This window comes from Onychomys torridus, chromosome 17 (genome assembly GCF_903995425.1).
Source record: "Onychomys torridus chromosome 17, mOncTor1.1, whole genome shotgun sequence".
NCBI lineage: Eukaryota > Metazoa > Chordata > Mammalia > Rodentia > Cricetidae > Onychomys > Onychomys torridus.
Window position 1 is genome coordinate 52,089,993 of NC_050459.1, and position 23,164 is coordinate 52,113,156.

A 23,164-nucleotide genomic window follows, 5' to 3' on the forward strand; every position below is an offset into this window, starting at 1 on the left:
AATTCACGTGTGACATCTCAATTTTCCCTTTTTCCATTTTGAAGAATATGATACTTTATTTCACTCTTGAAATTGTTGCTACTTTTGTTCTTTGAAGACCTTCAGTAACTTCAGCTTTCAAAGAACTTTTTATTATACTTGCCATTACTCTCACGGTCAGACTCACTTCCTCATCTTATTCTAAGAATATGCTTTTACTGAATTATTACAGCAGGCTGCTCATTGGTCTTTCTGTTCTTTCACTTAACCATCCTAATTCCACCAGGCATTATTATTTCATTTAGCATATATCTGTGCATCAATTCATTATTAATACATGTACTCACTAAACCTGAACAAATATTAATACAAACACCTCACAAATGGTTGATGTAATATTTATCTCACCTTACATTTTAAATTTATTCTTTGACAATTTCATACATGCATACAATGTAACATGATCCCAACTGCCCCTCATTTTTCTCACTCCGACTCCACCTATGCCCCATCAATGTGCCCCATCTTCTTTTCAGCTTCATGTCCTCTTTTATTATTTTTAATAGTCTGCTGTGTCTAATTAGTGTTGCTCACATGTACATGAGTGAATGGGTATCTATTGAAGAATATCCACACCACCCAACTAGTGTGACTCTCCTATCCCTAGCATCTAACAACTACAGAAAGTTACTGGATCAAAGTGGGGTATCATGCATTTCTCCCCAGTTCCTTGAAGAAGTTTGGCAGCTTGGATATTATACCAGTCTTGTGCAGGCAACAACAGTTATAGTAACTTCATGAGTTCAATAACCACATCATGACCAGAAGCCAACATTTTAGAGCATGCTGTCCCATCATCTGGCTATCATATCTTTGTTATGTCTCTGCAGTGACTAGATGCCCAGTATAAAAGGAAGCTCCTCTGACCAAGATTAAGAACAGCCTAGGTTCAGAGTTAAATTATAAATATTTTGAAAGCCATTTGACAATAAGAATAATAGCTTCCACACTAGGGACTAATGACATTCCTGAACTATGTATGGCCTTTTGACAATGTTTACAGTAGCAATTATGAATTCTTTCCTGTGGAGAAGACCTCATATTCAATCAGAGAGCCATTGATTATCATATAAAAGTCATGCCATTATTTCACCAATGACTACAAATTGTTTGGTAAATAGGTATTGTGATATTGTAGTGGGATACTGAACTATATAGTTATGCCATCTTATGAAAGTATTCCCAAGAATACTTCAAGTGCTAAAACTACCCTGGGTAAAACTGCTCTCTGGTCACTTAGACCAGCCATAAATTCCTATGGTAACCTTGATCAGCCATAAATTGCTATGCAAAGTGACCCAGAGTTAAAGGTTAACTGCTTGGTCATTTAACTGCTATCTTTCCACTTCTGTAAACAATGCTTTCTGGCTGCAGACATCCTGCACTGCCATTCTGTATGTATATCACAGTTGTGGGAGTTTTGCCTTTAAAAACTTGAACAAACTGGAAGTTAAGGGCTACTTCCAGTAATCTGGTTGCAGCTGTTCCACTAACTTTGAAGCAAGACTCCATTAGCCTCGATCAGGCCTCTTGAGAGAATTTCTCTTCAGCTAACCCATAATAGTAGTGTGTAATTTAACCAGCAAAGAGGATATTTCCTTCCTTCCTCCCTCCCTCCTCTCCTCCCTCCTTCCCTTCCTTCCCTCCTTCCTTCCTTTCTCTTACTCCCTCTCTCTCTCTTTATTTCTTTTCTTCTTTCTTTTATGATTAGCTCATCAAAGTACTTGGATTTTATTTGTTTGTTTGTTTGTTTTTAAATTCCGACCAGTTTGCCCTCCCTACTCTCCTCCTATACTCATCCCCCAACTTACCCCACTCCCCCTGTGCATCTACTCTCTCATCCTTCTGTTTTTCTTTTAAAAGGGGGGGATGGCCTCCCAAGAATATCTTCCAGCTGTGGTATAATAAATTTCAATAAGACTTGAAGGCCAGGACTCTGAGGCGGGATAGCCAAGAGATCTAGGATAAAACCAAACATGACTGGCTGAAAAAAAAAAAAAAAAAAGGCAGTGAAATTGTTCCTAATGATATTCATATAATGGTGCCTAGACCATCTGTCATCAGAGAGGCTTCATCCAGCAACAGATGGAAACACATGCAGAGACCCACAGCCAAACATTAGACTGACCTCGGGGAAGTGGGGAAAGAAGGGTTATGGGTCCAAGAGGGGTCAAGGACACCATAAGTCAAACTACAGAATCAACTCACCTGGCCTCATAGGGGCTCACAGAGGCTGAACCTACCACCAGAGAGCCTGCACAGGACTGACCTAGGCCCTCTGTATATATGTTACATTTGTGTGACTTGGTCTTCGTGCGGAACTCCTAACATTGAAAGCAGCAGCTGTCTCTGAATCTGTTGCCTGCTTTGGGGACACTTTTCTCCTACTGGGTTGCCTTCTCCAGCCTTAATAGGAGAGGAGGTGTCTAGTCTCACTGCAACTTGACATACCAAGAAGGATGTTTTTAAGTTGTCTTAATAGTGATTTCTCTATGTACTGTGGCATCTTCAGTCACAGTATTTCACCATGTAGTTATGCTGGGTAGGCAAGAACAATGACAATAGGTTGTGTTCTGTTGGAGACCTCTGGGGCCCCCTTGGCCAATAACTTGTAGGGAGGTATACCACACAGGAAAATGCAATTTTGTTTAATGTTCTGTGTCATCAATCCATACATTGAAAAAGATTATTGAAGACATCCTACTAACTGATGGGTTTCCATGATGTTCTTCCAGGATTTTTACTTTTGTTTACTTATTACCTACCTCCTCTTCACCCATATGCCCACCTCCATCCCAATATAAATCTTTAACCCCCAGTGTCTCCTACCTCTTTTTTCATATTACATCTATTCTACTGTACTCTCCAAATATATTAGAATTGGGTTGTAAGAGAGTAGGCTTCCGTACTGCTTTGCCACACACCCCTTTCGGGGTTAACACTTCACCTAAGACCCTGATGTCCCTGTTCTTCCCATAGCTGTTCCTGCTTAAACCTGACTATTCCCTGTATCCTATCTCTCTGTTTTAGTTTTACTCACACAAAACTCATGTTTCGTCCTCCATGAACTATATTCTCTTATATGCCATCTTATTTTGTATTTTATAATTATTATTTCCATCATCTCAAAATCATTTCTGTTCTCTGGTATATTTCCCTGCCTATTCATGATATTGGTGCATTTTAAGTTTTATTTTTAAGCTCAAATTAAAGTTTTAAACCAAATTTTAACATCATTTTGAGAGGTACCACAGAGCAAAATCATGATTCCTTAATACATTGCTGAACTACAAAAAAATAAATAAACATTTCAGAGATGTTATTTTCATAAATTCTTTATTCTTCATGAACTATACAATAAAAGTTGCATATGTAAGCCAGTATTCCCTCCTGACATGATGTTAGTAAATTTCTTCAGCGATGATTAAGTGGAACACAGAGTTGAAACTATTTCTAAACCTATCATGAAATGTCTGTCAATCAAATAAAGCCATGTTAGAATACTAAGTGTTCGAATTTCAGAAAAATGATCATTTCCAGTCATTCTTAATCAAGCTGCAAAATGTCCCCCTGAAAAAATCCAAATGAATCTTTATAGCCCCCTCCCATCATTTGAAAATACGAGTACATATAAAAAGTGCTTAATTTTACTAATAGATGTTTGTTTTTTTAATACTAATCATGATAAGTAAAGCTACTCATTGTCTAATACAAATCTGCAACTTGAGTCTCCATGTTTGGTCATTAGAAGATTTTTATTTTAAAGGGCATCACATCTGTCATTAATTGGCAGGCTCTCTGGCAAAGCCCTTTGGCCACCTTAATCAAGTGTTCCAATTTACTGGAACAGCAGTGAAGATCCTGAAGTCACACATATTGGTTACTTAATTGTTCATTTACAACATATTTTCATGTGCCTCAGTCGTAAACTAATCCAAAGCAGTAAAAATGACTACAAACACTTTAGCAGACCTACTAATAAAATTCTAAGACTGCACTCAATTAATTATTCTCAATGATGATAATAATCCTTGTGCTTAATCAGCTTTATACTTCCTAACCACTTTATTATACAAAGTTTTCATGTTCATGAAATGAACATTAGAAAATAGTCCAAAAGTAAAATAACATGCTACTAAAAGATTTTTTCATGATATAATTTAAATACTTTAGTTTTAATTCATGCCTGCTATGTTCTCATTTCCGTTGGGAGAGAAAAAAAATAAAAAATGAAGTTTATCAAAAATCGCACACCTACAAAGATATACACCTCGTATTTCATCTCTGTTGAACTTGGTTTTATTATTGTATTGTTTTCTTTATTACTATTTCCAACTTTCCTCTGAAATAATTTCCTGCAACCTGGAAAGCATCCTTTTAATTTCCTTTCAGGGGTGCCTCCTGAAGGAAACTCTTGTTTTCCCTTCATGCTAGCACCATTTTAATTTGTTCTTGACAGACACTGTCACTGCTAAGCAACTCTCAGCAATGAAAACCCTTTCAGCTGATTAAAGCCACCATCTCATCTTGGCCAGCCATCAGCTGTCAGTCCTTGGGAAGAGAGGCTCTATCCCAACTTGTACATTTTTTCTCCCTGATTTTCTGTGATCTCAGCCACATTTGTTTAACTGTTCACTTCTCATCATGGTTCTGATCCATTTTATTAATTCTTTGTGACCATTCAGTTTAAAAATTAATTTTATGTTGGATTAACATTTCTACCAGAAAAATAGCTCACGTGGCTTTTAAAATACTTTTCGTGGTTTTTTAAATGCCCTTTTGTTTCTTTTAAAATTGTTTAAAGACAGTCAGCTTCATGCTTCTGTAAGAATAAAAATGTTTTCCTTTCTTGTTTCCAAAAGGATCATGGTCAAAGAGATTCCTGGTATTTAGTTTGAAAGGGGATGTGAGAGAAGCTTTCAGTTTCCATACAACATGGGAAAATATTTCAGTTTATATGGGGTAATCAGGCATAATTTTCTCATAAGTTTAATTTCAACATGTTTGATAATTTTGTATGGTAGTTTGAATTTCTTCCACCCTTTAAAATTTTGATTTGTAGAAAATCACCAAGTAGAATTCAGTTAGCCACCTAAATAGACAAACATCTCATCAACTGCCCTTCTGGAAGAACAGAGAAGGAACTTTCAGATGCTAATTATCAGCTATTTCAGAAAAAAATTCACATTTAGTTTTAATTTTTCAATCTACATACTCCAATTAAATTCATAATATAAAGTAAGAAAAATATGATTTGCATTTCACTAGGAGATAGTATGATTACTGATATATTATTTACCTATAAAAATTTAATATATAGCTCTGTTAGAAAATAAGCATACAACTTTATAACACTATCCATATGCCTAATTCAATAAAGACTATTGTGAAAATCATAACATGATTTATGCATGCTTCTATTTATGATTAAAATATTGATGTATATATACATGGAATTTTGAACACCAATACCAACAAATATTTACATGTCTTCCAAAGGAAACACTCTCACTGGGTCTGGTAGAACAGGCCTGAAGTCAAACCCTAAAGAGCTTACAGGGGGAATCCACAAATTTGAGACCCTACTGGGCTACATAGTGAAGTCCAAGTCATCATGGACTACAGAGCAAAACAGAACAAGTTTTTAATTCCAGATAAAAAGTTCAAGGCTAGCCGAGACAACATAGTGAGACTTTGCCTCAAAATAAATAAATGAAAAGAGAGCTTGGGCTACATTGCAGAGTGTGGGAGCCCATTTGGGTTTTCTAGTAGCTTTACCCAGCAGTTCTGCGTAGAGAGGATGACTGGACCACGGGCCTGAGTGTACTTGGCTGTGCTGGGGGGAGGTCTTTTGTACCACCCTTTGGCATTCTATTACATACCCTAGGGTAGAGACAGTTGGGGTCTGACAGATTAGGATCTAGGTCCTCTAGAAGTTATCCTGTATTTTCTATCTTTATCTTCCCCCTCTATCCTTCTAACTAATATGTCCTGCTATTCCTACTCAAGAGTACTCTGAGAAAATGTGGGGGTGGTGGGTAACCCCTTCACAGCCAATAAAAGGCTCTTTCCATGCATATTCCAGTCACTAGATCCAATCCACAGCCCTGAAAACACACAAGTAAATGAGTATTAACCCAAAGTTTTGTTTGAGCAAAGTTTGCTGCCTCAGCAGTGAAGAGCACTTGCTCTTGCAGAGGACCCAAGTTCAGTTCCCAGCATCAGAATCACGGCTCACAATGATCTCTAATTCCTGTTGCAGTGGATCAAATGCTCTCTTCTGACCTCCTCAGCCACTAGACACAAACATGGGCATATGCATACATGCAGACAAAACACTCATACACACAAAATAAAATAAATAAATATAAAAGATTTAATATAAATCATTTGATTGTTCCAAACTTTTCTAATAACCCTGTATCTCGTTATAATATTCTTTCATTTTTTTTTTAAAGAAAATCAAGAACTGTGTTCTTCAGAAAACTGAGTGGTGTAACAGTTAGTCCCATGTTACCACTCAAGAGAATTTTATTATAGTTAAACTTGTGTGCACCATCATCTTTTGCTTACATTTCTCTAACAACATATTAATTTTTATATATCCAAAATATAGATTACTCTTATTTGTTTCAACAAAAAATTAACTGAAATGAGCAGCCACATTTCTGAATTTCCAAAGTAAACAGCATATGCTGGTAGGCATCATTTGCCCATCAAGTGTAGCTAGAGTTTTTCTGCCTGGCCCACGGTCAAGACAAATTTCTCTCACCCACCAGACCCAACCAATTAAACACACAGAGACTTATATTGCTTACAAACTGTATGGCCGTGGCAGGCTTCTTGATGACTGTTCTTTTATCTTAAATTAACCCATTTCTAATAATCTATATTTTGCCACATGGCTCATGGCTTACCGGTACCTTATGTCTTCCTTGTCATGGTGGCTGCTGGCAATGTTTCCTTGCCTCAGACTTCTACTTCCCAGAATTCTCTTCTCTATGTCCCACCTATACTTCCTGCCTGGCTACTGGCCAATCAGTATTTTATTTATACAGAGCAATATCCACAGCACTTCCCCTTTTCTTTTTTTTTTTAAGTAAGGTTAACTTTCACATAGTAAAATTACAAATAACAAAACAATTATCAAGCAAGAATTACAGTTTTATAAATAGTCTATTTATAAAAACTAGTATATTTGGCAAAATTAAAGAAGATATCTTATCTAGCTTATATTTGTGAGTCTAAGGTTTTATATCTAACTTATCTTTTATCATAACTAAGGAAAACTGTAACTATCTAGCTTCAACTACATCAAATACCTCAGAAGGATATAATATTACCTGAGAAACAGGAGAAGGATGCAAGCAACTTTCCAGAGTCTTGCAGGGTAGACAGAGACAGCTGGCAGCTTGGACAGTCACCTAATGTTCCTGTGTTAAGTTGGGGCATCTGTCTTCAGCCTACAGGGCTAGAGTCTCTCAGTCACTTTTTCAGTGTCCTGTAGAATGTCTGGCAGTTTCTTCTGTGAAGCAGGAACCTGAAGAACCATTTTGTCAAGCAAAGTTCAGTGGTCACCTTCTTATGAGTCCTGCATGTCCAGTCAATCAAGCAGTCCAGGCAAGAACAGTTTCTTGCCCAAATGGCTATTTTTGTCAAGGTGAAGATAAGCTCCATATGAAGTGTCTTCAATGCCCATCCTCCTCTCTGAAGTAAATCAGTGCTGCCAGGAGCAGACATGTCTCACTGTCCAGAAAGTCTAAATTTTTAAAAATAATTTAAATGCCATATTCTGTAGGTCTTTGAAGTATTTGAAGATTACCTATCTATCTGAAATCTATCTATGTATACCTAGAAGACTTAACTAACATGGCTATGAGTATGACTATCATAGATGACTAATTATTAATCTATTTTTAATTATCCATTACAATTTTAAATGAGCTGTACAAACATAATACCTTAAAGAAGAGTAGAAATATACACACAGTATAACAAAATTAACTTTAAGTTTGTATCAATAAACTAAAATCTAAACAAAAAAAACAAAATAAAAACAAACAAAAACTAAAATCTATACCAATGTAAAACATTTCAAACAAGTTGTTGCTCTTTAAAAGTAAGTTCAGGGGCTGGGGATTTAGCTCAGTGGTAGAACGCTTGCCTAGCGAGCACAAGGCCCTGGGTTCAGTCCTCAGCTCTGGAATAAAAATAAATAAATAAATAAATAAATAAATAAACAAATAAACCAACAAATAAATAAATAAATAAATGAAATAAAATAAAAGTAAGTTCATTAATCTACTCTTTCATCCTATTATATCTATATCATATCCCCCTTTTTTCCTTAGAAAGAGATCGCATTTGTAATCAACCTGATTTAAATAAAAATATTGGTTTTTCTATGTCCCACACCAGGGGCTCTTCTGATTTGGAACACAAACTTCTCTTAACATTTCTTTTTCTTTTTTTTAATCTATATGCCTGGGTTTAGAGAAGGAGTGAGCCAATTCCATCTTCAAAGCCAGCTTGATATATTTGGGAATTTGGGTGTAGTTTCTCTTACTACTTCCTGCTGGAGGTGGGCACTGTATCTTATAGAGGCACAAAGAAAATTTTAGGATTATGGAGTAGTCCATGAGTGTGTATCATTTGAGCCAGTTGCCTTGAAACCATTTTGGATGTTGGATCATCTGGGCCATGGTGTCATCAGAGACCTTTCAGGGGGTCTTCGCTGGTCAAACCTGATGTATCTTAATCTGGAACAAATCCATAGCCTCTGGCTTTCTGTGGAAACAAAAGCAGAGACTCTTTTCCAAAGCAACATATCCTTATATCCAAATTTTGAAGTCAAGGTACCTTTAAAATTTATATATTTGTTTAACTCCACTGCCTTTACAATCACATATCTCTCTTCAGTTAAAAATTCCAAAGACAACACAATCCAGATTCTCTGTGTAATATCCATCTTTACATGGCTTATTTTTCTTTTTCTTTTTTTTCCTTTTTCTTATTTACCTTTACTGTCTCTTTAAAGACTTTATTTTTAAAAATTATTTGTTTATATAACTGTATATATTCCTTTTTTTCTCTTTCAAGCCCTTTTTACATTTTTACACACATTGTAAAGCTTTTAAAGTCTTGTTTCATCTGAATATGTTTACTTTAGGGCTTTGGCTGCTGTCTCTACCCACCTCAGTTTCACAACATGGCAGTGGTATGTTAACCGCCAGCTCTGGGAGCCACCATCAACTATTAGAAACAATGGTTATATGGTTTTATCACAGCAGCATGTAGCCCAGAAACCTCTTTTTTTTAAAAAAAAAAAAAAACTATCAAAGGCTAAATCCACCATGCAGCATAATGTGCCGCTTGCGAACACCTCATTTCCACCATACTGCTGGTCAAATACACAGGCCAGGAACCCGCCAACTTGAGAGAGACAACTAGGAAGCTGTTTTTAGCTCTGTTTTAAATTGATTATTAAATATTCTCAGGTTTAAGGTGGAAACTCAAGCTGTTGGGCGCCATTTGTAGCTAGTGTTTTTCTGCCTGGTCCACAGTCAGGACAAATCTCTTACCTGACAGACCCACAATCAAGGATACAGACATGTGTTTCAGACAACTTTGGAGTTCCTTGACCACTGACTGGAAGGTGTAAAAATGTCAGTGATTCACGCCAACAGTGAAAATGAGAAAAGGCCTTGGTACATGTGGTGAGTTTTTTGTATGTGATGAAATACCTGGTCATGTGTGCTGTGTATATCGTTCTATATGTTGTGAATGTGTTGCTCTGATTGGTTAATAAATAAAGTGCTGATTGGCTAGTAGCCAGGCAGGAAGTATAGGCAGGACAAAGAGAGAGGAGAATTCTGGGAAGAGGAACGCTGCGTCAGGAGTTGCCAGCCAGACACAGAGGAAGCAAGATGTGAAGGCAGAACTGGGAAAAGGTACCAAGCCATGTGGCTAAACATAAATAAGAGTTATGGGTTAATTTAAGTGTAAAATCTAGCTAGCAAGAAGCCTGAGCTATTGGGTCAAACAGTTTTAATTAATGTAAGTGTCTGTGTGTTTATTTGGGTCTGAGTAGCTGTGGGTCAGGGCAGGACTAGAGAAAACTCCAGCTACACATGTATTCTTCTACTACATGAAGCTGTGATCTTGGATGAAGAAAACTCATTAGGTAAGGGCTCTTGCTGCTAAGCCTGATGTCCTGAGTTGCAATAACTAAAGCTTCATGGTGGAATGAAGGAACTAACGCCTACAAGTAGTTTTCTGACCATTCATGTACCATGGCTTACCACACACACACACACACTCACATGCATACACACACACACACACACACACACACACACACACACACACACACACACACACACTCACATGCACACACAATATAATACTAATTTTAAAATATTATGATCTTTCTGCCTTCTGAAAAACTTCATCTTCTCTTAGAGCTTAACCATTTAAGCAGCTTCTTCAATGCATCAAGCTTAGAAATTGTTTTGCTGCTCTTTGTGGGAATCCATCTCACTATTATATAACAAGATTTTCAGGAACTAAGCCTACATGTAACTGTTAAAAGAAAAAGAAAAAAACTCAACTAATTAGATTTAGCAAAATTTGAGCCAAGAGTGTGGCTCAGAATTAGTAAAAAAATAAGAATCCAGAAAGCCCCATCCAGGCAGTATGAACAGAGGATTTATTTTTTCATTTTTTTCTTTATTATTATGTGTTTTAAATTTTATACATCAGCCATGGGTTCCCCTGTCCTCCCCCCTCCCGCACCCACCCCCACCTTCCACCCAGCCACTCCCCTCCATTCCCATGTCCTCCAGGATCAAGGCACCCCTGGGGATTCATTTAAACTTGGTGGATTCAGTAAGGCAGGTCCTGTCACCTCCTTCCAGACTGAGCAAAGTGTCCCTTTGTAAGCCCAAGGTTTCAAACAGCCAGCTCATGCAATAAGGACAGATCCTGGTCCCACAGACTAGGTGCCTCCCAAGCAGATTAAGCTATTCAATTGTCTCACTTATCCAGAGGGCCTGATCCAGCTGGGGACTCCACAGCCTTTGGTTCATAATTCATGTGCTTCCATTCATTTGGCTATTTGTCCCTGTGCTTTTTGCAATCTTGGATTCAACAATTCACACCCTTGCAGACCCTCCTCTTTCTCGACAGTTGGACACCTGGAGCTCCACCTGGGGACTGGCTGAGGATCTCTGCATCTACTTCCATCAGTTATTGGATGAGAGTTCCAGCATGACAGTTAGGGTGTTTAGCCATCTGATCACCGGACTAGGTCAGATCAGGCTTTCTCTCGACCATTGCCAGCAGACTACAGAGGATATATCATTGTGGATTTTGGGGGACCTCTCGAGCTCTCTGCCTATGCCTGTTCTCATGTGGTCTTCATTTATCATGGTCTGTTATTCCTTGTTCTCCCTTTCTGTTCTTGATCCAGCTGGGATCTCCTGCTCCCCTAAGCTTTCTTTCCCTCAAATCTTGCCCTTCATTACTCCCACTGTCGTCTAGGTTGTTCGTGTAGATCTCATCCATCTGTCCAGGTTGCTCATGTAGATCTCATCCAACATAGGGTTTTATAGGACAAACACAAAGAAAAGACACCTAATAAGCCACAATTGGACATCTGCCTTATTTGGGCATGGTGAGAGTAATCGCATCTTGTCACTGGCTGAAACTTGAGGTGTGTGATTTCTGACATTTTCTATTTGTTGGCAATATTATAATCTCAAATTCGGTAGGGGTTTATTTAATGTTAAATTATACCTCAGGTTCTTATATGGGAATTCAGTTCAATTCTCTTCCTTATTATACTTTAACATTAGGAAACCTGGAATGAATTAGGATGGTTTTAAAGGGTAGAAAGAGATATTCCTTTAATTATTTTTCTTTTGTTTTTGTTAGGTTTTGTTTGTTTGTTTTTGGTTTTTTTTTTAATGTATGGCAACACAGAAATCACTTCTCCATATACTACTCTGGCCACATATACTTCCTATGTGTCCAGGATCAAAGACAGTGATTTTTCTTTAGTTTTCCAAGTGCCACTTCTAAAATAAAGATACTTAAATGTGATTTTGTTTATATAAATGTTTTCAATTTATATGTAAGAATTAATATTTTCAACATTACTACACAATTCATCTATGTAAAGCAACAATTGCTATAATCATTACTATTTCATACATTGCAACTAAAATTGATACAAAGCAAAATAATGAAATTTCAATAAGAACATACCATATGATTATCTGTGCTGGAAGATACTGGAGTAAATATAAATCTGAGAGTTGTGCTTTGGAAGCTAGATTTAAAAAAAAAAAAAAAAAAACACCTGTATACAGCACTTATAAGTTATTGGGCCAGGTCTCCAGTATATCAAATATTGAGAATCTTTATCCAATAGTGGAATAAAAGATAGATGCTTTTGCAATTTTATAACAATACACCATGAGTGTTCTGCTAAGTCATTTGATTTTTGTCTGAGAAAGTGCAAAATAGTGCCTTCTGGGGAAAATGTTTTAAAATTTATCTCTATAAAACCAGAGTCCACAACCACATAGCCATCGTTCAGAACTGTATCCATCCTGCAAAAACAGATAAGGCAGCATCATTTCTGAGAAGACTGCAGAAGTAAGCACTGAGTTGTATTTGTGCAGAAATAAAGTTAATTTCCAAATTCATTTTCCAAAAGATGCTGTGGGCAATCTGCAGAGACATCAATAGGAAACAGTACATCTTGTGCCCCAGCCCTAAACCATGTAGGTGCTCATCAAGGTTGGCATCCTAGGTACCCTTTACCCTAACACTTAGATACTAAATTGATACTTTCAGGGAAATTTGAGATAAATAGCCTGAAAAAAAGCTTCCATTCTGAAAGCATATAAGAATGGAGTCATTTATTAGTTAAATCAAATTAAATTAATATTAGAAAAAAATTTCCATTTTCGTTGAAATGAAAATGCTAAGAATCAAGGTTGTCTTTATTTTCTATTCTTGTATATTAAATTACTACAAATGTAGAAAACATACATTCACTACTTGGTGATTTCTGTAGGTATGCCCTAGATGCTCTCTCTACCTCGGGCTCTTACTACATACCATGTACCTTTCAATCATGTTCAATCTCCAGAACTCTTAGCAGATTTCACTTCCTTCTGATTGAAGAGTTCCATTTCTTTTCTAAGAGTTTAGTACTTTTAAATGCCCCACATAGACTAAAATTTGAATGTTTAATCACCAAGGAGTGGCACTATTTGAAAGGGTTTGGAGGTGCGGCCTTGTTGGAGGAAGTGAGTCACTGGGAGATGGGCTTTGAGGTTTCAAAATCACAGGCAAGCTCCAGTGTCTCTCTTTTTCTCTTCCTGCTGCCTGTGGATCTGGATGTAGAACTCTCAGCTATCAAGTCGGCCTGCACACCATCATGCTCCCCAACATAAGGATAAAGGACTAAATGTCTGAAACTGTAAGCAACCTACAAGTAAATGCTTTCTTTTTATACAAGTTGCCATGGCCATGGTGTTCCTTCACAGCAATACAACACTCATAAGACAGGTGGGGTTTTTAATTATTTATTTTTTTCGAGATTACAATATACTAAAATCATTTTCCCTTCCATTTTCTCTCTCCAACCCCCCCATATGGCCCTATCTAATCTCATCAAGGCCATCGTCACTTTCTCATTCAGTGATGTTTCATTATTTCTTGTAGGAAATAGCACCCAGATTGTAGAAGATGCCTTCCTTAACCAATTCATCCCCCAAAGCATGATCTAAATTTTGACTTGAAACTTGGCATGATGATGCATCACAGAATCAAAGTGCTGGGAAGACTGAGGCAGGAAGGTGGTAATTTCAAGGCCAGTTCAGTTATATAGCAAGTCCTTGTCCAAAATAAATATTAACTAAATTAAATGGTGCCTTTAATCAAACTTCTGCTTAAATAATTAGTGAAAATTAAAGGTTTTTCTTCTTTCAAGCATCTACTGGCATATTTTAATGCCCCTATTTAATTTTGGAGGACCCTCTAGACTCAAAATAGTTTGACTTCTATTTCAACCCATACGTAGTTACTCCCTGTATATGTTCGTTGGATTTGCTAATGCGTTAAGAATTTTTGTGTTTATGCTAACAACTTCATCATTCTTGTAATGTCTGACTTTGGAATTAGGATAGTAATAGCCTCATATTTCAATTTTGGAAGTCTTTTTTTCTCTTTCTGTTTGTGAGGTGTATTTGTTCCATTTCTTTTACAAGCAAACATTGCGTAGGGCATTATGGCACAGTCTATAGTCCAGGATCTGGGAGGCTGAAGTTGTAGTGTCTCAAGCTAAAGATCAGCCTGGGAATAAGAGGGACACCCCACTATAAAATATAAATAAGTGATTTTTAGCAACTAAATCATCTGTATTTATCTGTATTTTAAGAAAGATTTGTAATAAAACAGATTTTTTGATAGCTATGTGACCACTCAGAGTACTGGTTTCTTCTTGAATGCAACATAACTTTGTCTCTCAAGATTATGGTCACAGAGATTTTTAATACTCAACTTTTAATCTTTTAATTGGTGCAAAATCAGTTAGGATTACCTTCCATTAATATCTAATATAAAAAGTCACTTTATTTTGAAGGGAGGGTCTCTAGAGCTATAACAATTTTATTAATTTCACAAATCAGCTTTTGTTTCTTTGATTCATTATTTTCTGTATAGTTTCAAAACTAAACAGTATATCAGTGATGTTACAGAATTAGTTTCTTTTTAAATGCCAGTGTGGGGTAATGAAGCTATATTCATGATGATTAAATATATATCAAAAATATGAGTATGTAAAATCAGTAATTATAATGCATATATGTAAATTATATAAACTTTAATCATGAGCAAGTTTTAAAAATTAACTTTATCACTGAATAACAATTTTGCATCTAATTTGAAATTATTTGTTCTAGAAATGTTGCCATCTGTATTATGTGAAATATGCTGACGTTCTTATTTAAAGCATAACAAGATAAAACTTACATTCCTCCTAAAAGAAGTACTTTAGAATAAGTTTGCATCATTGTTTGAATAGCCTGGCAACATTTTGGCCTTGAGATATTCTAGTTCCCAAAATATCACTCAGGGCATTTTCTTCCCTGGAGACATTATTATTTCCAATAACCAGGCTCTGGAGTTTCATGACCATCACAGAGCATCATTTATATGTGACATGCATTTCACTCTCACAGCAAAGCTTTCCAAAGTTTGTCGGATGCTCCCTAATGGATTTAGAAGAATAATGAGCAAATCAGAATACCTCTTTCAAAATTAGCTTCAATTTCTATTAAATTAGCCTCAAAAAGAAAAGCAAGGAAAAAGACCCCCCAAAATGAAAGAGTGTAAAAATTGGTTCTTCTACTATTCTATTTCAACTGCAATATTTCCAAGCTTAGTGGTGCTTTGTGACATTTTATTAGTATTCTAAAATTATATGTTCTATTAACTATTTTACACTCTGAGCATGAGGTTATAGATGTCTCTCTTCCAAAATATTCAGAATAATTTTCAATAACTAAATAATATTTTCCATTTTAATTATTAAAAAATTTTGATGTCATATAATCTTAAATTTATTCTTCTAGAGATTGGTCTCCAGCTCCCAGTTTCTGTGACATGCAAAGTATTCACTTTGATCGAGGCTGTTCTAATTATTATGAAAGGCTATGTCAATTGTGACTAAATAATTGAAAGGGACTAAGTCTTTAATCTGCAGAAAATTATACTACAAAAATATCAAGGCCAGATATGGAATATTTCTCCATATGCTATTCAGGCAACAAAGGCCCCCAGGTCTCCAAAAGAACACAAGTTCTTTCCATCTCTCTTAGCTGCCCAACAGAACTCGATGAAAATCCCATATTACTGAAGACACCATACACCTTGGTTGCAAGAAAGAAAGCTAGAACTAAGCTGGAAACTTCCACTCAGATGACTACTTTTACAATGTCCGAAGTTGTTCCATAGGCTTCTAGGAGAAAGAAGGAATTGATGGTCTAACTTAAATATAAATACTGGAACCATATACTAACCTACCATGCAAAATGTGTCTACTGCACTAATAGTGGCACACTGTTAGTGGGCAACCATCCTCTCTCTGACTGCTTTCCAGGTCAGATCTTCAGTAGGAATTTTAAAACTGATACCATAAGCTAGTTAAGAACCCATGGCTGAAGAGGTTATAAGCCCTAGAATGGATCCTAGTACTTTCATTTAACTAAATTGACACAGTGTCAAACTGTCTTTCAGAAATCTATTTTAAGCTAGTAGAGATATACTACTTTAAGCTTTAATTAAAGAAGTTTGTCTATAATGAACAACAGTAAACCCAGAGAGTCTTGGCTACACAAAATATAGAGAAAATGGATTATTAAGCATTTAGCTCTAAACAGAAAATTTATAATACACCTTCTAAGACTCAGGTACTATCATGAAAGAGAAAGCAGAAAGAATATAGGAGCTAGATGCTAGGGAGAAAGGCAGCAAAACACTATCTTCTGGGTATGACATAACTATCACAATCATGATCTCCCAAATGCCTCAGTTGCTTATACTAGGCTTATATAAAACTAGACTCGTCAACATCCAGACATAGATAGAGGAGGGATTCATGGGAATCTATGCATATTTACTGAACTACCGATAGTAAAAGATTATACAGCAGAGTGAGTAAGTATTTTATGAGTTTACCAATCTCGTTTAGATAAATCCATGTCTGCGGCCACACAGAGCTCTAGTGAACTTCCATGAATCACAAAACAAAGCAAAAGGCACAGACATGGGCAACGATTTTTCAAGAAAAGGAAGGTTGATAGAGGTGGGACATATACAAATGGGTAGAGGGTAGGGAGAATAAGAATGCATTGCATATATATGTGAAAATTTTAAGGAACACATTTAAGTATTTTTTAATCTATTTTTTTTCTCTTAACATACGTTTCATAACATAAATAGGGTCAGGATTCCTGGAGTTTCATGCTGCTTTCAAACCCCTAGGATCTTCTGTTGCAAATCGTTATTACACACATTCATGATGCTCAGCTCTACCACCCTCTCTATATTCTTTTAGTCTTCCATCTCTTTGTATTACTCAACCTAATATTAGCACTCTTTAAAATTTTTCTCACAAATAAACTTGGCTATTCTTTGGCAACTTCCAGTTATATATAATTAGCCTATGTAGCCAATTGATTTCTAAATATTTGGTCCTTTGACTCATTTCAAGTAATGCTACATTTTCATGTTATACCATAGATGTTATCATTGGTATCTACATTTCCTTTGGTCAGTTTTCTATATGAAAATCCTTCAGAAGTAAGCTCATCTCATTTATAAAGACATTAACTGTGTTAATCATTTTAATACATTTGAGATCCCTGATTTCTTTCAAAAGTCACAAATTATAACTTCTATCTACCTATCTATCTATCTATCTATCTATCTATCTATCTACCTACCATCTACCTATCTATCTATCTATCATCTACATTTATCTATCATTTCTGTCCAAATGCAATCCACCAAGAAATTATAGGTATTTTACCTCATAAATATATTCCAAGCCTTTTAAATTTAGACAATGAAAAACAGAACATCTATGATTGTAATCTAATTAAAAGACATAGCTAGATCAATAAGTGAAAACACTTCTACCAATTTTCTTTGTATTTCTGTTGTTTACACTTTCTTCTAAATTTAATATTCTTTAATATTCTTCCTTCTTACAAAAACATCCTAAAAATTATTCTTTCATAAAACAACCTGTGTACTACTGCATGTTTTATTTTTTTTATTTTTTAATTTTATTTTATTATTATTATTTTTTTTGTTTGTTTTGTTTTTTGAGACAGGGTTTCTCTGTGTAGCTTTGCACCTTTTCTGGAACTCACTTGGTAGCCCAGGCTGGCCTCGAACTCACAGAGATCCACCTGGCTCTGCCTCCCGAGTGCTGGGATTAAAGGCGTGCGCCACCACCACCCGGCTGATGTTTTATTTTTTATATTATCCATTACCCTTATTTAAAATGAAATCTTTTACTGTTCTCTTCTAGATAGAATTAGCACAAACACAGTTTTTTGTCTTGTAGCTGGAATTACTACTTTTCAATTTGGTTTGATGTATTCTTAGGCAAAGCATAGCATAACTATTAAAAAAATCAAAATAATTTCCTGAAATTTACAAATGTGCAACACAACACAAGCAATTTTACAGACTAGAAAAAATCAAGGTTTTGCAAATATTTTAAAAAATATTTATGACTTACAAATGATTTCTCAGTAATTACAAAGATGATTGCAGCTGCATTACATATTTAAATTAATTAAAGAAAAAATTTCAGCTTAGCGTTTTATATCCAGTAACTGTATTTAACAAATAATAAACTAAAATAAGTATACATTTTGTAAAATATTCTTACCAAGGTCAGTATAGAAACATTATGAACTGAAACCACTTAAAAGAATGAGAATTATTCCAGGAAATATCATAAAATTATAAGATAAAATGAAAAGAGTTAGAAGAAGTATAAATACAAATACATACTCACTGAATAAAACAGTGATAATAATAGAATTGTGTGGAAGAAAAATTTGCTGTGATGTGTTAGTTTCCTAGGGCAACATAATAAATTAACATAAGGAAACTTTTAATATTTCTTGAACTAAATTAATTAAAACAATAATACACAGTACAGGGGGTTACCAAATTTAAATATTCAAAAACAGGTAATAATTTGATAAGAAGTAAAACTAATATAATTGTACCAAGATAGTACAAGAAAATTATTATAATCTCTATAGTAAACAATGCAAATGAAAAGATAATTAGTGAGTTAACAGAGCGAAAATGAAATAATAAAAAGGCTTTTGTGCTGAATTAAAGCATTTATTAAAAGTCTTGGCTATAGTTCAGATGGTAGAATGTTTACCTAGCATATTTGAATCCAGGGTTTAATCTGTAGCAGAGCATAAACCAGGAGTGGTGAATAATTTCTATGATCCCTGTTTTGGAGAGGCAGAGAATGGAAGTACAGAAATTCAAGGTCATTCTTAGCTACATGTAGAGTTATAAGATAACCTGGGACACATGAGAACTTAAGCAGTCCACCAAATAAAAACAAGACATGTAAGTTTATTAAGAAACTATAAAATGTATTTCAGGGGTTGGAGATTTAGCTCAGTGGTAATAGGTTTGGTCCTCAGCTCTGAAAAACAATGTATTTGAAACTACCTTTGAATGTTAAAATGAAAGATACTTTTGAAAAGGTTGGAGAAATTTTAAAACTCGCTAAAAGAAGAGAAATGTATCTTTTATTTTTTAACATTTAATTAAACAATCAATTAATTAATGTGTTTGAATGTGTACATTTGTGGTCACATGTGGTGATGGTTTGAATAGTAATGGCCTCCATAGACACATGTGTTTGAATGCTTGGCCCATAGGGAGTGGTGTTATTAGAAGGTGTGGCCTTGTTGGAGTAGGTATGGCCTTGTTGGAGGAAGTGTGTCACTGTGGAGGTGGACTTTGAGGTCTTATATGCTCAAGCGTGCTTTGTATGCACACAGCCTCCTTCTGCTGCCTATAGATCAAGATGTAGAATTCCCCTGCTCCTTCTCCTCATCATGTCTGCCCACGTGCCACCATGCTTCTCACAATCAGGATAATGGACTAAACTTCTGAAACTGTAAGCCAGCCCCAATTAAATTTTTGCCTTTATAAGAGAGTTGCTATAAGGCACAGTGAGACAATGCAGCTCAACAAGCTGAAACTTGCTGAACTACAGCAAGAATATCTTGCTCCTGGTTTAGAGACCAAGGGAATAAAATGAAATCTTATCAGTAGGCTCCAGGCATATCTTGAAGAACATGCTGAAGAGGAAAGAAGAGAAGAAGATGTTCTGGGAGATGATATGGAGGAAGAAAAATCAAAACCCATATATTACTGCCTGTTAAAGAGGAAGAACCTCTTGAAAAAGCTGTTGATGTGACATCAGAAAAGTAGATAGGAAAATTACATCTTGGATGCCTCAGACCGAGAGAATGCAGAAGAGAAGAATTTGGTGTACCTGTAAGCTTGGAGAGCAAGAAGGATGCTTGTGCAGCTGGGTTTGGAATTTCTTCATTTCCGGCAGAGGATCCATCATCTCACAGCAAGCCTATGGTTAACCTGGGTAGACTAAAGGAAAGAGTACAGGGTTTTGTTTGAATGTCTCATCCATCTCTAGAAAGTCTGAGGGTAGGGAGAATCTGAAAAAAAAAAAAAAAAGAAGAATGATTTCAGATTGTGACAAGTTCACCTGAAACTGGAAACATAGAGAATACAATGCAAAGTACAGGGGAAGCACAGAGTGTTTGGGGATTGCATAATGAAAAGTTTATGCTTTCTGCCTCATCGTGGTTTTCATTTCTCAAATTCTTCTAGGTTTACACACACACACACACACACACACACAAACCTACATGCAGAGTCATGTGCCTCAAAGTGAGAAACCGTGTATCCTTGAATTCCAGCAGCAATTTGATTTTAACTGCTGTTCTGCATTTAAGGTTGTTGTATTTTTGGTTTTAGCTATTTTGCTTATTAATAAAAGGAAAGAAAAGAAAAAATATTGTTGGAGTCACAGAGTCTCTTTACAGCAATAAAACCCTAACTAAGACAGAGCACATGTGGAGGTCACATAACATTCACAAGAGTCATTTCTCATTATAGTGTGGATTTGGGGGACAGAGCTCAGGCTGTCAGGCTCGGCTGCAAGCATCTCTACCCAGGAGCCATCTTACTAGTCCGGTGTAACCCAATTCCTGAGTTTGGGAGAAGCCAAATTAATTAACTAATAGGAATAGAAATGTTTCATTGGAATAAAAGTAAAGCTTTCCATATCTTTTAGTCCTGTATCTGTGTGTATTTGTGTGTCACTGTACTTTACCTTAAAATAAAGTCTAAAATCCAATCGAGTTACTATTAAATAAGAGTTAACCTAAAAAAATATTTTCCTAGCCGTTATATATGTATACATGTATATAATATATACATATATCTTATATGTGCATGAAAATTAAGTAGAGCATGTAAGCAAGTTTATTATTTTATTTGTACTTGTTATGTCATTTTAAATTGTTTATATTTATTTTTTATGTATGTGTATTCATGTGGTGTGTGTGGTGTGTATATGTGTGTACATATGTATGTGGTGTGTGCATGTGTGTGTGGTGTGTGTTGTGTGTTAATGTATGGTGTGTGTGTGTGTGTGTGTGTGTGTGTGTGTGTGTGTGTGTGTTTACCTGTATGTATATGCACTACATGTGTAGTGCTTATGGAAGTCAGAAGAGAGCATAGGAAGCCCTGGGTCTGGAATTTAGTCAGTTGTGATTTGGATGCTGGGAACCAAACCTGCATCTTCTCCAAGTACAGCAAGTGCTCTTAACCATGAAGCTGCCTTGGTGTTCCCTTTATTGGTTATATTTAATCTACTTGTCTATCTATCTAGTCAAGTCACCCTTAAAGCAATAGTGATCCTAAGGAATAACTTTGCAATTTTTTGTGTATCACTAAGTCAATGTCAGGATTATATAACTCTATTTGTTTAACATCTATCAATTGGGGTTTTTGGATGATGTACTTTATGATTGTATATGTATTTGGACAAGCATTATCCAAATGCATAATCTATTTATAATTTTGTAAAAACAACTCATTGGTCTCATTTTAAAATGGAGTCCATTTTTTTCACTTCTTGTATTAAAAACAATCCGTAAATTGCATGGAGTAAAATGATTTATATGATGTATTAGTTCCCTGGTTCCTAAGGCTACCCCAATAAATTATCACAAACTAAATGTTTTACCAAAAAAAAAAAAAAAAAAAAAACCTAAATGTAAACAAAAGAGAATTCAGTTTCTTTTCACTATAAAGGTCAGATTTCTGAAGTGAATTTATCAGGAGGATTACTGTCTACTCTCTAAGGAGAGTCCACCCTGCTTCTTGCCACTTCCAGGGACTCTATCATTCTGTACCTTACAACAGCATTGTTCCAATCCCAGTGCCCTGTCTTATACTCCCTTCTTTTCAATTCTAAGAATAAATTCCTTACGTAACCCTTACCTCAACTAACACAACAGGATTTGAATCCGGGCCTGGGATAATTGCAGCCGGAATGGATAGAGAAAGATTTAACCTTGAGATTCTCTCAGAAATCTCCAGTTCCAAGCAAGTTGACAGGTTGTGGTTCTAGGTGAACACTGTTTGGCAGAATCAATGTTCAATATTCTCTCTCTCTCTCTCTCTCTCTCTCTCTCTCTCTCTCTCTCTCTCTCTCCCCCCCTCTCTCTTTCTTATTTATTTTCTGTCTCATGTTTTATAATCTCCATCTTGTGATTATGATAGTCAAGGTAATGTAAATAGATTCTATACCACAGAGAAATATAAGGTCAAGTACTACTTAGAGCGCTCAAGTTACTCAACTTATCTCTGACTGTGCTTTCACTGAAATAAAAAGCACTACCATCATTAAATCCTATCATAGAGGAGTTAAGAATAAAACAGTATGCCAATGTGCAAACTGCACACCTCTTAGGTGAATGAGACTCTGATGTTCTCCTCTGGGAAGCGAGACATTATTTTAAGGTTGTGAAATCAATAATAAGCTAGTAAGCCTGCTAACATTGTCCTGGTATACAAACCATGTGTTGTCTGCTACCATGTAACTCATTCAATATGTACTGCACTAATTAGTACCTCCATGATCTCAAGTGTGTGATTTGCTCTGTGGTTTCACTCAGGCAAACAATGTGTGCCCAGCCATCCTAAGGTATGTGGATAGTAAGCTTTGATGACTCAATCTGACAAGGCAGACACAGACTACAGAACCTGGCTCAGCATTGCATTGTCAATATTCATGTTCAGTCATGCACCTCTTTTTCCTCCTATTTATTAAATTCATCATAGTAGATGAAATTGTAAATTTTGTGAAATCTTTCTGAGTCAGAAAAAAATTATATGTTACCACATGCACTACAAAAGACAGTGGCATGTTAGTCTAGAATATTGCAAACTGTGCCTTGTTTCA

At 35.8% G+C, this 23,164-nt stretch overlaps 1 pseudogene; it reads left to right on the forward strand.

Annotated features, from left to right (window-relative positions):
* Positions 1-22,330, forward strand: part of LOC118597763 — a 136,683-nt pseudogene extending 114,353 nt beyond the window's left edge.
* Positions 22,331-23,164: the final 834 nt, after the last annotated feature.